Source organism: Octodon degus, unplaced genomic scaffold (genome assembly GCF_000260255.1).
Source record: "Octodon degus isolate 3935 unplaced genomic scaffold, OctDeg1.0 scaffold00001, whole genome shotgun sequence".
Classification (NCBI taxonomy): domain Eukaryota; kingdom Metazoa; phylum Chordata; class Mammalia; order Rodentia; family Octodontidae; genus Octodon; species Octodon degus.
Window position 1 is genome coordinate 11,238,597 of NW_004524577.1, and position 10,181 is coordinate 11,248,777.

At 40.9% G+C, this 10,181-nt stretch overlaps 1 protein-coding gene across 3 annotated transcripts in view; it reads right to left on the minus strand.

Annotated features, from left to right (window-relative positions):
- Col12a1 (collagen type XII alpha 1 chain) overlaps window positions 1-10,181 on the minus strand; it is a 120,439-nt gene that overhangs the window by 78,257 nt on the left and 32,001 nt on the right. The gene's annotated exons all lie outside the window — the stretch shown is intronic.

Below are 10,181 nucleotides of genomic sequence, written 5' to 3' on the forward strand. Positions count from 1 at the left end.
TTTTTTTTTTTTTTAGCAGAACTGGGGATTGAACTCAGGCCCTTGAGCTTGCCAGGCAAACACTTATTCTATTGAGCTATCTCCCCAACCCTAATGTCTCTGCTTCTTGACTACCATGAATTGAGCATCTTCGCTTCACTGCGCACTTCTGCCATGATGCAACCACCTTGAAGCCAGCTTCCCATGTACTAAATACATTGGACTAGAGAAAAATTAAGCCTGTCCTTTAAGTGGCAGGCATTGGGTATTGTGTTCTACAGACAGGATGTGACTAAAACAGTCCACTTTTTCTTTCTGAGTGGGGCACCCTATTCTCCTAGTAGAACAGATTCTAAGTTAAAACTTTAGAATTATATTTGATAAAAAGAGAACATCTAAATTTAAAAGAATATGTGTCTAAATCTCAAAATACATTACATTTTTGCCTGCCTTATAACATAGCCCACTGCTCATAAATATATATATATATGTACTTATAACTTTTGTTTATGATCTAATTTAAATAAACTGTCTTGGTATGATTTATAACCACAATAATTTCATATCACTTTCAAGTCTTGGTTCCATCAATCATTTTCTGAAGAAACTCAATTTTTTGTGCACTTTAAAAAGTAGATGTGCAAGTTTTCAATATAGCTTAACTCTAATGAAACTAAAACAACCTATTCAGGAAAACTTAAAAGTGACTAGTCATCAAAATAAAGCATAACACTTGTAGCTGATTGAAAACATCTGCTAGTAGATTGTAGCTCTTTTCTTAAAAAATACAATTCAATCCAAATGAAAAAGATGGAAATCTCAAATTAATAGGAGGCACAGATGTTTACCAATAAAACCCTCTCTCTCCATATTTGTAAGATAAGACAAATATACAGGTCACTGTATAGCAAGCAACTTTTCTTTCTAGGGTTTAGGCCACAGTATAACATAACTATAAAACTATCTGCTTTTTCAGCATATGTTTTGCCTATAATTGTATATTTATGCAAATAACATATTAGTTTCTGTTGTATATTACCCAAGAGACACATAAAAGTTTTGAAGCTATTACTTAGCTCTAAGAGTATAAATTATTATCTTAAAGTTATTTATACTTAAACAATTAAATTTTAGCAACAGCACATAAATGAAAAAGAAATACTAGTAGTAAAAAACCTATCATATGTGGCTGAAGTTTAAGCAAAAGTAAATAAATAAAGCAGGGGCTGAATATCCTATTATAGCCCAAGCTTAAGTGAAAAATTCTAGCTCCATTATAAATAACTTTAATTACTAACAGGGCACCTCATCTCTGGAAGGACATTCAGAATATATTTTATTATGACCCAGAATAGTTATTTTCTCTGGAAATGTAGCTCAGCAGCAGAACACATGTCTGCAATGTGTGAGAACTTGGATTTCATCCCCAGAACAAGAAAAAGGTAGGAGGGAAGAATAAAGAAAGAAAGGAGGAAGCAAAGGAGGGAGAAAGAGAGGGGCTAGAAAGGGAAGGAGGGAGGGAAGAAGGAAGAAAGGAAGGAAGGAAAGAAGGCAGGAAGGAAGAAAGGAAGGAGGGAGGGAGAGAGGAAGGGAAGGAAGGAAGTGAATTTATTACTGATTTTCTTTCCCCAAATACCTGAGGCTAGTTCTCATCTGAATAATCTTCATTAGATATTGCTTGCTATTATACTGTTCTATTGGGCCAGAGGGATAGCTCAACAGACTAAGTGCCTGCTTAGGCAAACACAGGGACTGGGATTCAATCCCAAGTACCACATGCCACACCAGCCCTGCCCCTAGGCGCGATGAGTCGGCCACCAAAACCTGGAGTGGTGGTGCACATCTGCAATCCCAGTGCTGGGGAGGTTGAAAACAGGAGGATCACTATGAGTTTGAGCTGTGCAGTGGGACCCTGTATCAAATAATATCTTATATTTCTCTACTTTAGGTAATATGCAAGTACATTTCAGGTTGTCCCTTTGGTTTGGTTTAGTTACTGAGCTGGCTAGCTGGTTGGTTGGTTGGTTGGTTGGTTGGCTGGCTAGCTATCTGGTTTTTATTTCCTTAGATAACTGATATGCTAATAGCTAGTCTCTATGTTTTAGATACATTTTTTTCCTTTTGCTTAATATATACCATTTTCCTTCAGATTCCATTTTTCCCTTTCAGGTTCTCACACTAAGGAGACAATACAAGGTCTGCACATGCAGGTCTGCTAAAGGGAATGAACTTATTCAAAAGGAAAGAGTTCCTGAGTTGAGGAGAAGGACAGGAGAGGGAGTGGGGAAAAGAGACTGATCTATGTATGCAAGCAGGATGGTTTGGACAACTGTACTGTGCACTTCTGCTGGTCTGTGGAAAGAAGCAGTTAATGCTTTAATTTGTTTCATCTTTTTTTTTCAATTGTTTCTCCTTTCTGTCTTAATTTCTTATACATTTCTTTCCTTTTTTTTTTCTTCTTCCAATTTTACATGTATATATCTGGTAATATGAATAACTGGTTGGAAGACCACACTATCTATTACAAGAAGTATTGTGAAATTTGTATTACTTCGTTAAGTGAAAATCTGTATCACTTGCAGTTTTTTGTTTTATTTCTAATTTGTATTCTCTCGCTCTCTAAAAAAAAAAAGATATACTATTTTCCCACATACTTTTCTTCTCCTGAATTTTGCAAGCTGCAGTTAGGAATGGCTGTTGTGAAATAGCTTTACCTGAAAGTGACCTTGAATTTAAGTACACTAAATACTTCATCAATAAATTCCAAAAAAGTACAAGTCAAAATGAGCTAAAAAATGGGACTTATCTTCCAAATTTGTTTCGGAGTAGTTTACAAATAACATTTCAGCTTCTACTTTTTGTAATGTTATGGTTTTTGGCACTTCTGTCTCTTTTTGCTACAGAGATAAATTCATGGTATTGTTCATTTCCATGAGAACCGCTGCCCATATCACAAGCAAGCTAACAATTTTACTATGACAAAAATTGCAGGAAAAAAGAAGTTGTTGAAGCAAAAATACAGACATTTCTTAGTTTAAAATGAAGGGATTCTAGATCATCAGCTACGTCTCACCAAAGATTTCAACCAACTCTTTTAATACTTTCAAGACCTCTAACACTGAAACAAAATACTAACAAAGTTGTGATACACTTTTGCAAGGCTTACTAAAATGATCTACAAAAGCACGTTTTAAGATGCAAATGAAACACCAAATAAAAAATATTTGAGTTCTCATTAAAATAGCATAATGACATCAATTTGAGTGATGTCACAGGAAAAGAATCCCCTAAAAGATAACTTCTGCCCGTGGTGCATAAAGCAATGGCCTCACACATTCTATGTTAGTGACAAAGAAATACTAACTCTAGGAAAGGAAAAAGACGTCTCAATTCAGAAGTCAACATTGAAAAGACAATTGTTTTATAAGGCAACTTCCATGTCCATCATCAGTTTGATAAGGATATTCCTAAATAAGTTTATATTTTTCTTAGACACAGTTATAAATTTCTTTCTCAGAAAAAATGGGAGGACTGAGTAGTCTGTCACATCACACTGAATAATTCTAAGGAAACAGTACACTCATGACAAATGTGTTTTGTCAGATCTGTAGCCCCTGAAGTTTTAAACATAGGATCTGGACTTGGCCAAACATTGGACTACAAGAAAATGAAGTAACTGTATGGTATCCTCTGGTACAACTAGCAAGAAGCAGCTGGCAAGTGGCCACGACGCCTTGGGCCTAGAAGTGAGAGTGGGATCAGGCATTCAGGCCACCCACAGGCTATGTAGTGTCCCAGGATCCGAGCCCTTGGCAGCAGATTGCTTGGTCTGGACCTGATCAGTACACAGAATCTCCCTGCCCACATAGATTAAATCAGAGTCCTAGAGCTGAGCCGAAGAACTGACATTTCTCAAGTCTTTTCCATCTGCCGTGTGATTTCCGTTACTCTACACTCCATCCTCCCGTGCAATCATAGAGGCCCTTATAAGGAAGGTGTGCTTGGCCAGCGTGGGGAGCGGCTCGTAGTGGAGTGTAACAGTACACACCTGGAGTCCAGGCACCCTGGGAGGCTGAGGCCGGAGGCTGACCAGCTGAGGCCAGGCGGAGACAGTCAGGGGCTGTGCTTAGCAAGACCCTGACCCAAACATTTAAAAAGGGCTGAGGATGCGGCTTCGTGGGAAGGCCTTGGATTCAATCCCAGTACTGAAAAAGGAAGGAAGGACAAATGGAGGAAAGGAGAGAGGGTAAGAGGGAGGGAGAAGGAAGAAGTTGAAATAAATGTGGCTTCTTAAAGACAGCTGGGGTGAAAGAGAGGCTTTCCAGACACAGTAAGGCGGTGCCTGGACCACACGGTCCCCAGGCACATTTCCGTGCTCATCGGTCGCCACTACAGGCAGCAGAAGGACAGTGACAACCCAGGAGGTGGTTTAACTTCTCTCCTTGTCCTTTCCGCTTCACACAATATGGGGATGTGGCGGGGGAGGCGCTCACATCCTCTTCCACCCCCACCAGGACTCCTCTAAGCTCTCAGCACGGGCTTAATGTGGAAGAATTATCGCATTTTCATGTGCAGGACGTTTGGTCAAAGCCAGTTGTTATTTTTAGGGCCGGCCAAACAACGCAGGGGATTAAAACATCTGCAAGCAGGCTCAGGGGCTGGGGTTCGATCCCCGGACCTGCCGTACCGGCCCAGTCCCCGGGGCGCGCTGAGACAGCAATTGAGACTGGGTGCGGTGGCGCGCGCCTGTAATCCTAGCTCTTGGGAGGCTGTAAACAGGTGGATCACTACGAGTCCGATCTAGTAGTGAGACCCTGAACACCTTGTAGACCCTGCCCTAAAACAACAACAAAAATAAAAGCCAGTTATTTTTTACTTGGTTTCCTATTTTTTGTCCTTGATCTAAGGAACTCCATACTCCAGTTTATTTGGCCTCTTGTGCTTTAATTTGATGAGATCAGGTCTGGGCAAGAGCTCCGTTTTAGCAAAGGAAATAAAGAAGTTAGGAGACCAGCAGTCTCCAGCTTCTCTCAGGAAAAACTCCTGTCCTAAAAGGTGGCACTGAAGGGCTGGGGAGACAGCTCGGTGGTCTAAGCTCCTGCCGAGCAAGCACAAGGACTGGGGTTCAATCCCAGGAACTTCATGCTGGCCACAGAAAAGGCATGGTGACACATGCTTGCAATTCCAGAACTGAGGAGACTGAGACAGAAGGATCACTACAAGTCTGAGTCCAAGCTGTGGAATAAATAAATACATGAATATATAAATACATAAATAAGTGATTTTTTTTTAGGTGGTGCTGTGCACCACTGGCCTCTCTTCCGCTTCAGCAGCAGCCCCCTCCTTCCCTTCCTCAAGTCTATGTCTATGGTGCCAGGTCCGTGCAAGTTTCCTCCAAAGTGAACATTTTCTTTTCAGTAATACTTAATGGCGTCATTCTTGCTCATGTGCCTCTGGATTACATGCTCATGATTCCTGTATTATGTTTATCTCTGATAACAACCTTTCTGGCAATTATCTCAGATGAGTCATCTTCTGTAATGGTGGTGTGCATTGCTTCTGTCCCTTGGTTCCATCTCAATAGTTTTCCCATAAACCCTACTCTTCCTCATACAGTGCCAATGAGGCTCAAGGGATGACAACATATTTCCATCATAGATTTAAAGGTCTCAAATTCTATGCTGTTTTGAAATATGGCACACAACATTTCTGTCTTGATTATAAAACCCACCCAGATGTACTCGAAAGGCATTTTCCGCATGCTCAGTCATCCAGACAAGTGCGTTCCTCATGATCTGAACATTGACAGGGGCATGACTTACACACTTCTTTTTCCACATACTGAGCCAGAGAACTAACGCCCCGTTTAAGTAACTTTCCTATATTTTCTTAGCCCTTTTCCATTTGCTTTCTGGAAAGCAATCATCCAATTCAAATATAATTATAACCCAAATTAGCCAATGATGATAACTGAAAAATTAATCATCATGAAGTGAAACTGCATTTGTCTTATGCATTGTTCCAGCCAGCTTTCACTGTGTTTCACAGATCACTTTCAAAAATAGAAGTTAAATTGAAAATGTAATGCAAGCTTTCCTCTAAATCAATTTGCTCAGCCCAAAAGTCATCCAAATTTCCAGAGTAGAAGGCAGAGATCTGCTTGGGATAACCTTCACGTGGAAACGCATTTGATTTACAACCGAAGAGTTGCAGCCACAATTGCAAAGGATGAAGTTTATATTGATAAGTCAACTCGCTTACTTCGGTAATGCGCAGTTCTTAACAACTTAGAACCTGCCGTTTAACCACAGAGTTTGCACAAGCAATAAAGATTTCTTCTATCATTATTACCTCTCTGATTAGATTCAGGTCTTTCTCTGATGAGTCATTAACTCACAGGAAAGGCCTTATGAGTTACCATCCAACAATGTTGCTGTTACCTGGCAACATTAGTGTTACCTGGTAACAAGTTACCTGAATGTATCATTTTTAAAACTATAAATCATCCCATGCTGATCAGGAGAAATGCACCTGTCTGAATGAGAAGGCACTAAATCCAGGCAAACTCAGAGGCCTCTGCGGCCCAGCCTGGGGAAGCCCCACGCTACTGGACTCGATGCTCCTGGGGAAGCCCCGGGTTTCTTGCCATAAGGCAGACTCCCTGTGCTGAGACATGGCCACATCCTGTCAAAACATCAGCTGGGCTGGGCTGGCCAATGTGTAGGAAGGAAGCCCTTTGTGTCTGGGACACAGTAGGCTGCTTTAGTAACCAAAGCAAAGGACATTGCGATAAGTCATGTTTTCCATCACCATGAAAACAACAATCAAAAAGTTAAGAGACCTGATCAAAATACCATTAACATACCACAGAGATATGGAGAAAGCATTCCTAAAATTCATATGAAACCAGAAAAGACCTGGAATAGCAAAGGCAATCCTGGGGAATGAAAAAAAGGCAGGAGGCACCATAATCCCTGACTTGAAATTATACTACAAAGCTAGTGTGATAAAATCAGCATGGCACTGGCAAAAAAAAAAAAAAAAAAAAAAAGTAGACCCGAAGATCAATGGAACAACTTAGAAGATGCACACACAGCTACAAACACCACTCAGCTACCTAACCTTTGTCAAAGGGACCAAATACACTCACTGGAAAAAAGATAGCCTCTTGAACAAATAGTGATGGAGAAACTGGCTTTCTGTATGCTGAAATCTAAACTAGACTCGTGTCTATCACCATGCACCCTTCCCATGCCCCACTCTTAGTGCTCTGATACATTTTATTTTTATGCTTTAAGTAGGTTGAACAAGTTTACCTTGTTTACAAATATTTTGATGCTGCTTTGACCAGGAGTATTTTCCTGTTCTGGTTATTTAGGACCCCTTTTTTCCCCCATAAAACTTCTTGTGAAAATAATCTGTAGGGCCAGCGAAATAGCTCAGTGGACTAAGTGCCTGCTTAGGCAGGCACAGGGACTGAGGTTTGATCCTCAGCACCACATGCCACAGCAGCCCCACCCCCAGGCACACTGGGCCAGCCCCACCTGAGACAGGGTGCGGTGGTACATGCTTGTGATCCCAGCCCTGGGGAGGCTGAGGCAGGAGGATCGCCACAAGTCTGAGCTGCATAGTGAGACCCTCTACCAAATATGTTTTTTAAAAAAGTTCAACAGCACTGGTCATTCAAGAAATGCAAATTAAAGCACTGCTAAGATTCTATTTCATCTCACAAAGAGTGGCTATCATACAGAATCAACCAATAGCAAATGCTAGAGTCTCTGTGGCAAAAGAACCATTCCCCACTGTTGGTGGGAGTGTAGACCAGTGTAATCTCTGTGGAAATCAGTGTGGAGATTGCTCAAAACACTGGGATTAGAAGACCCATTTGACTCAGTGATTCCCTTTGTTTTTGGGTATTATTCCAGAAGAACTGAAAACATCATAACACAGCGACATGTGTGCACCCACGTTTGTAGCATTATTTGTCACAGTTAAATCTTGGAAACAACCCAGATGCCCATCAACTGAGGAATGGACAGAAAAGAAGAGATGTTTTTATACAATGGAGTATTATTCGGCTATTAAGAAAGATAAACTTGAGGCTGTTATAGGTCAATGCATGTAACTAGAGCCCGTACTTGTAAGTCAGACCCACATGTGTAAACATCATATTGTCTCCTTCGCGTAAGAACTTGAGAGTGAATGAAATCTGACAGGAGCTATAGATATAGTAAAATGGAAAGAAACAGCTCAAAAGGAATGGACGATTGGGATGAGGGAAAACAGAAACGAAACATAAAAAAGGGAGGGGAAAAAATCATGTGTTTAGATAAAACTGCTAATTTCTCTCAGGGTTTTGAAGCGATCAGTTAATGCTTCAAATTTTTATTTTGACCAGTTTTACATGTTTATATCTGGTAATCTGAGTAACTACACTGAAGGTTGCAACATAAAATGTGCAACATGAGGGCCGGACAAATAGCTCAGCGGATTAAAGTGTTTGCTTAGGCAGATGCAGGGGCCAGGAGTTGGATCCCCGGGCCTGCCGTGTGCTCTGAGACGGCAGTTGAGAGTGGGCGTGGTGATGCAAGCCTGCAATCCCAGCACTTGGGAGGCTGGAAACAGGAGAATCTCTACGAGTCTGACCTACACAGTTCGACCCTGTACACCCTGTCCTAACTACAAAAAAAAAAAAAAAAAAAAAAAGAAAGTGCAACATTAAAACCGTTGTTGAGGGCTGGAGAGATGGCTCGGTGGTCTAGGGCACCTACTTGAAACAAGTTTGGCAAAGCACAGGGACCGCGGTTCGGTCCTCCAGCGCCACATGCCAGCCAGACCCGCCCCCTGGTGGGCTGAGCTGGCCACACACACACACACACACACACACACACACTAAAAAATAAATGTAATAAATAAAAATAAATAAATAAATAAAATAAATGCTGTTGTCCTTCTAGTCCAAGTGCAGCAATGTTAGGAAGAAATAAAATTAAATCATTAAAAAAAAAAAAAAAACCGTTGTTGAATACCTAACGTGGCTTTTTAAAAACTGTGTATCGCTTATGTCTTATTTATTATTTTCATTCTCTTTAAAATAAAAACGTTTTCTTTTTTTTAAATTTTATTTATTTATGTGTGTGTGTGTGTGTGTGTGTGTGGCCAGCTCAGCCCACCAGGGGGCGGGGCTGGCTGGCATGTGGTGCTGGGGATTGAACCGCAGTCCCTGTGCTTTGCTAAGCTTGTTCTACGTAGGTGCTTTAGACCACTGAGCCATCTCACCAGCCCCAATAAAAACGTTTTAAAAAGCATTGTAATTTAGAATTAAATATAAATAAATAAATAAATTTAAGAGAACTGTATCATTCCCAAACCATTATTTTCATTCATTTGTGGTAATTCTCTGAATAAAAATAAACATTATTATGCAGAGGGTTATAAAGCAGGCTTTCCTCACTCTGCGTATTAAGCGTAACCACTGAAGTTTCCATTAAGGCTTAATATGCGCTTACACGCACACGCCGTGTTTTAGTCATTACATTAAGCCTATCTGCTTTAACAACAGCAGGGGGAAGAAAAGAGTGTAAACCAACCCTAACGCTGTGTACTTGGGCTCCTCTGAGGCAGTAATAAACTCTGCCTGCATTGCCCGCGGCGCTCCAGCCACCGCGACCTGCCCTCCCTCCCCAGCGCCAACGCTCACAGATCTCTCTTCCAGAGACAGGAATTTTCTGACCATTGGCTGCATTAAAAAAAATAATAATAAAAACAGATTCAGCATAGAGATGGTTGTAGACCATACTAAATATTTTTTTTTAGCAAACTGTTTTGTTCTTAGAATTGAAAGCCACACTCAGAAATTGAGAGAGAAGTTTTGACCTGCAGAAAGCTCTTGCAGGCTGCCTCTGTAGAAGAACGGCTCCTCCAGGGTCTGCTTTGCTCCTACCATCTCCTCTTCCAGGAGGAAAACAGATTAGAAAGGCAGCAGCCTCCAGAGCGGCTGCCTGGCTCTGTTTCGGGCTTTCCACTCCCTGCATTTACCATCAGCTCCTACTCCTGTGCATGGTATGTGGGTTTGGCTGAGTTCAAATAATAAAATGAAATGGAAAAACCAGGGGCAAAAATCTCCTATTATTTTAATTTAGTCACAATTGTGCTTTCACATATTTGTCAAGTTTACCACAGATAATGCACTGAGGTAAATA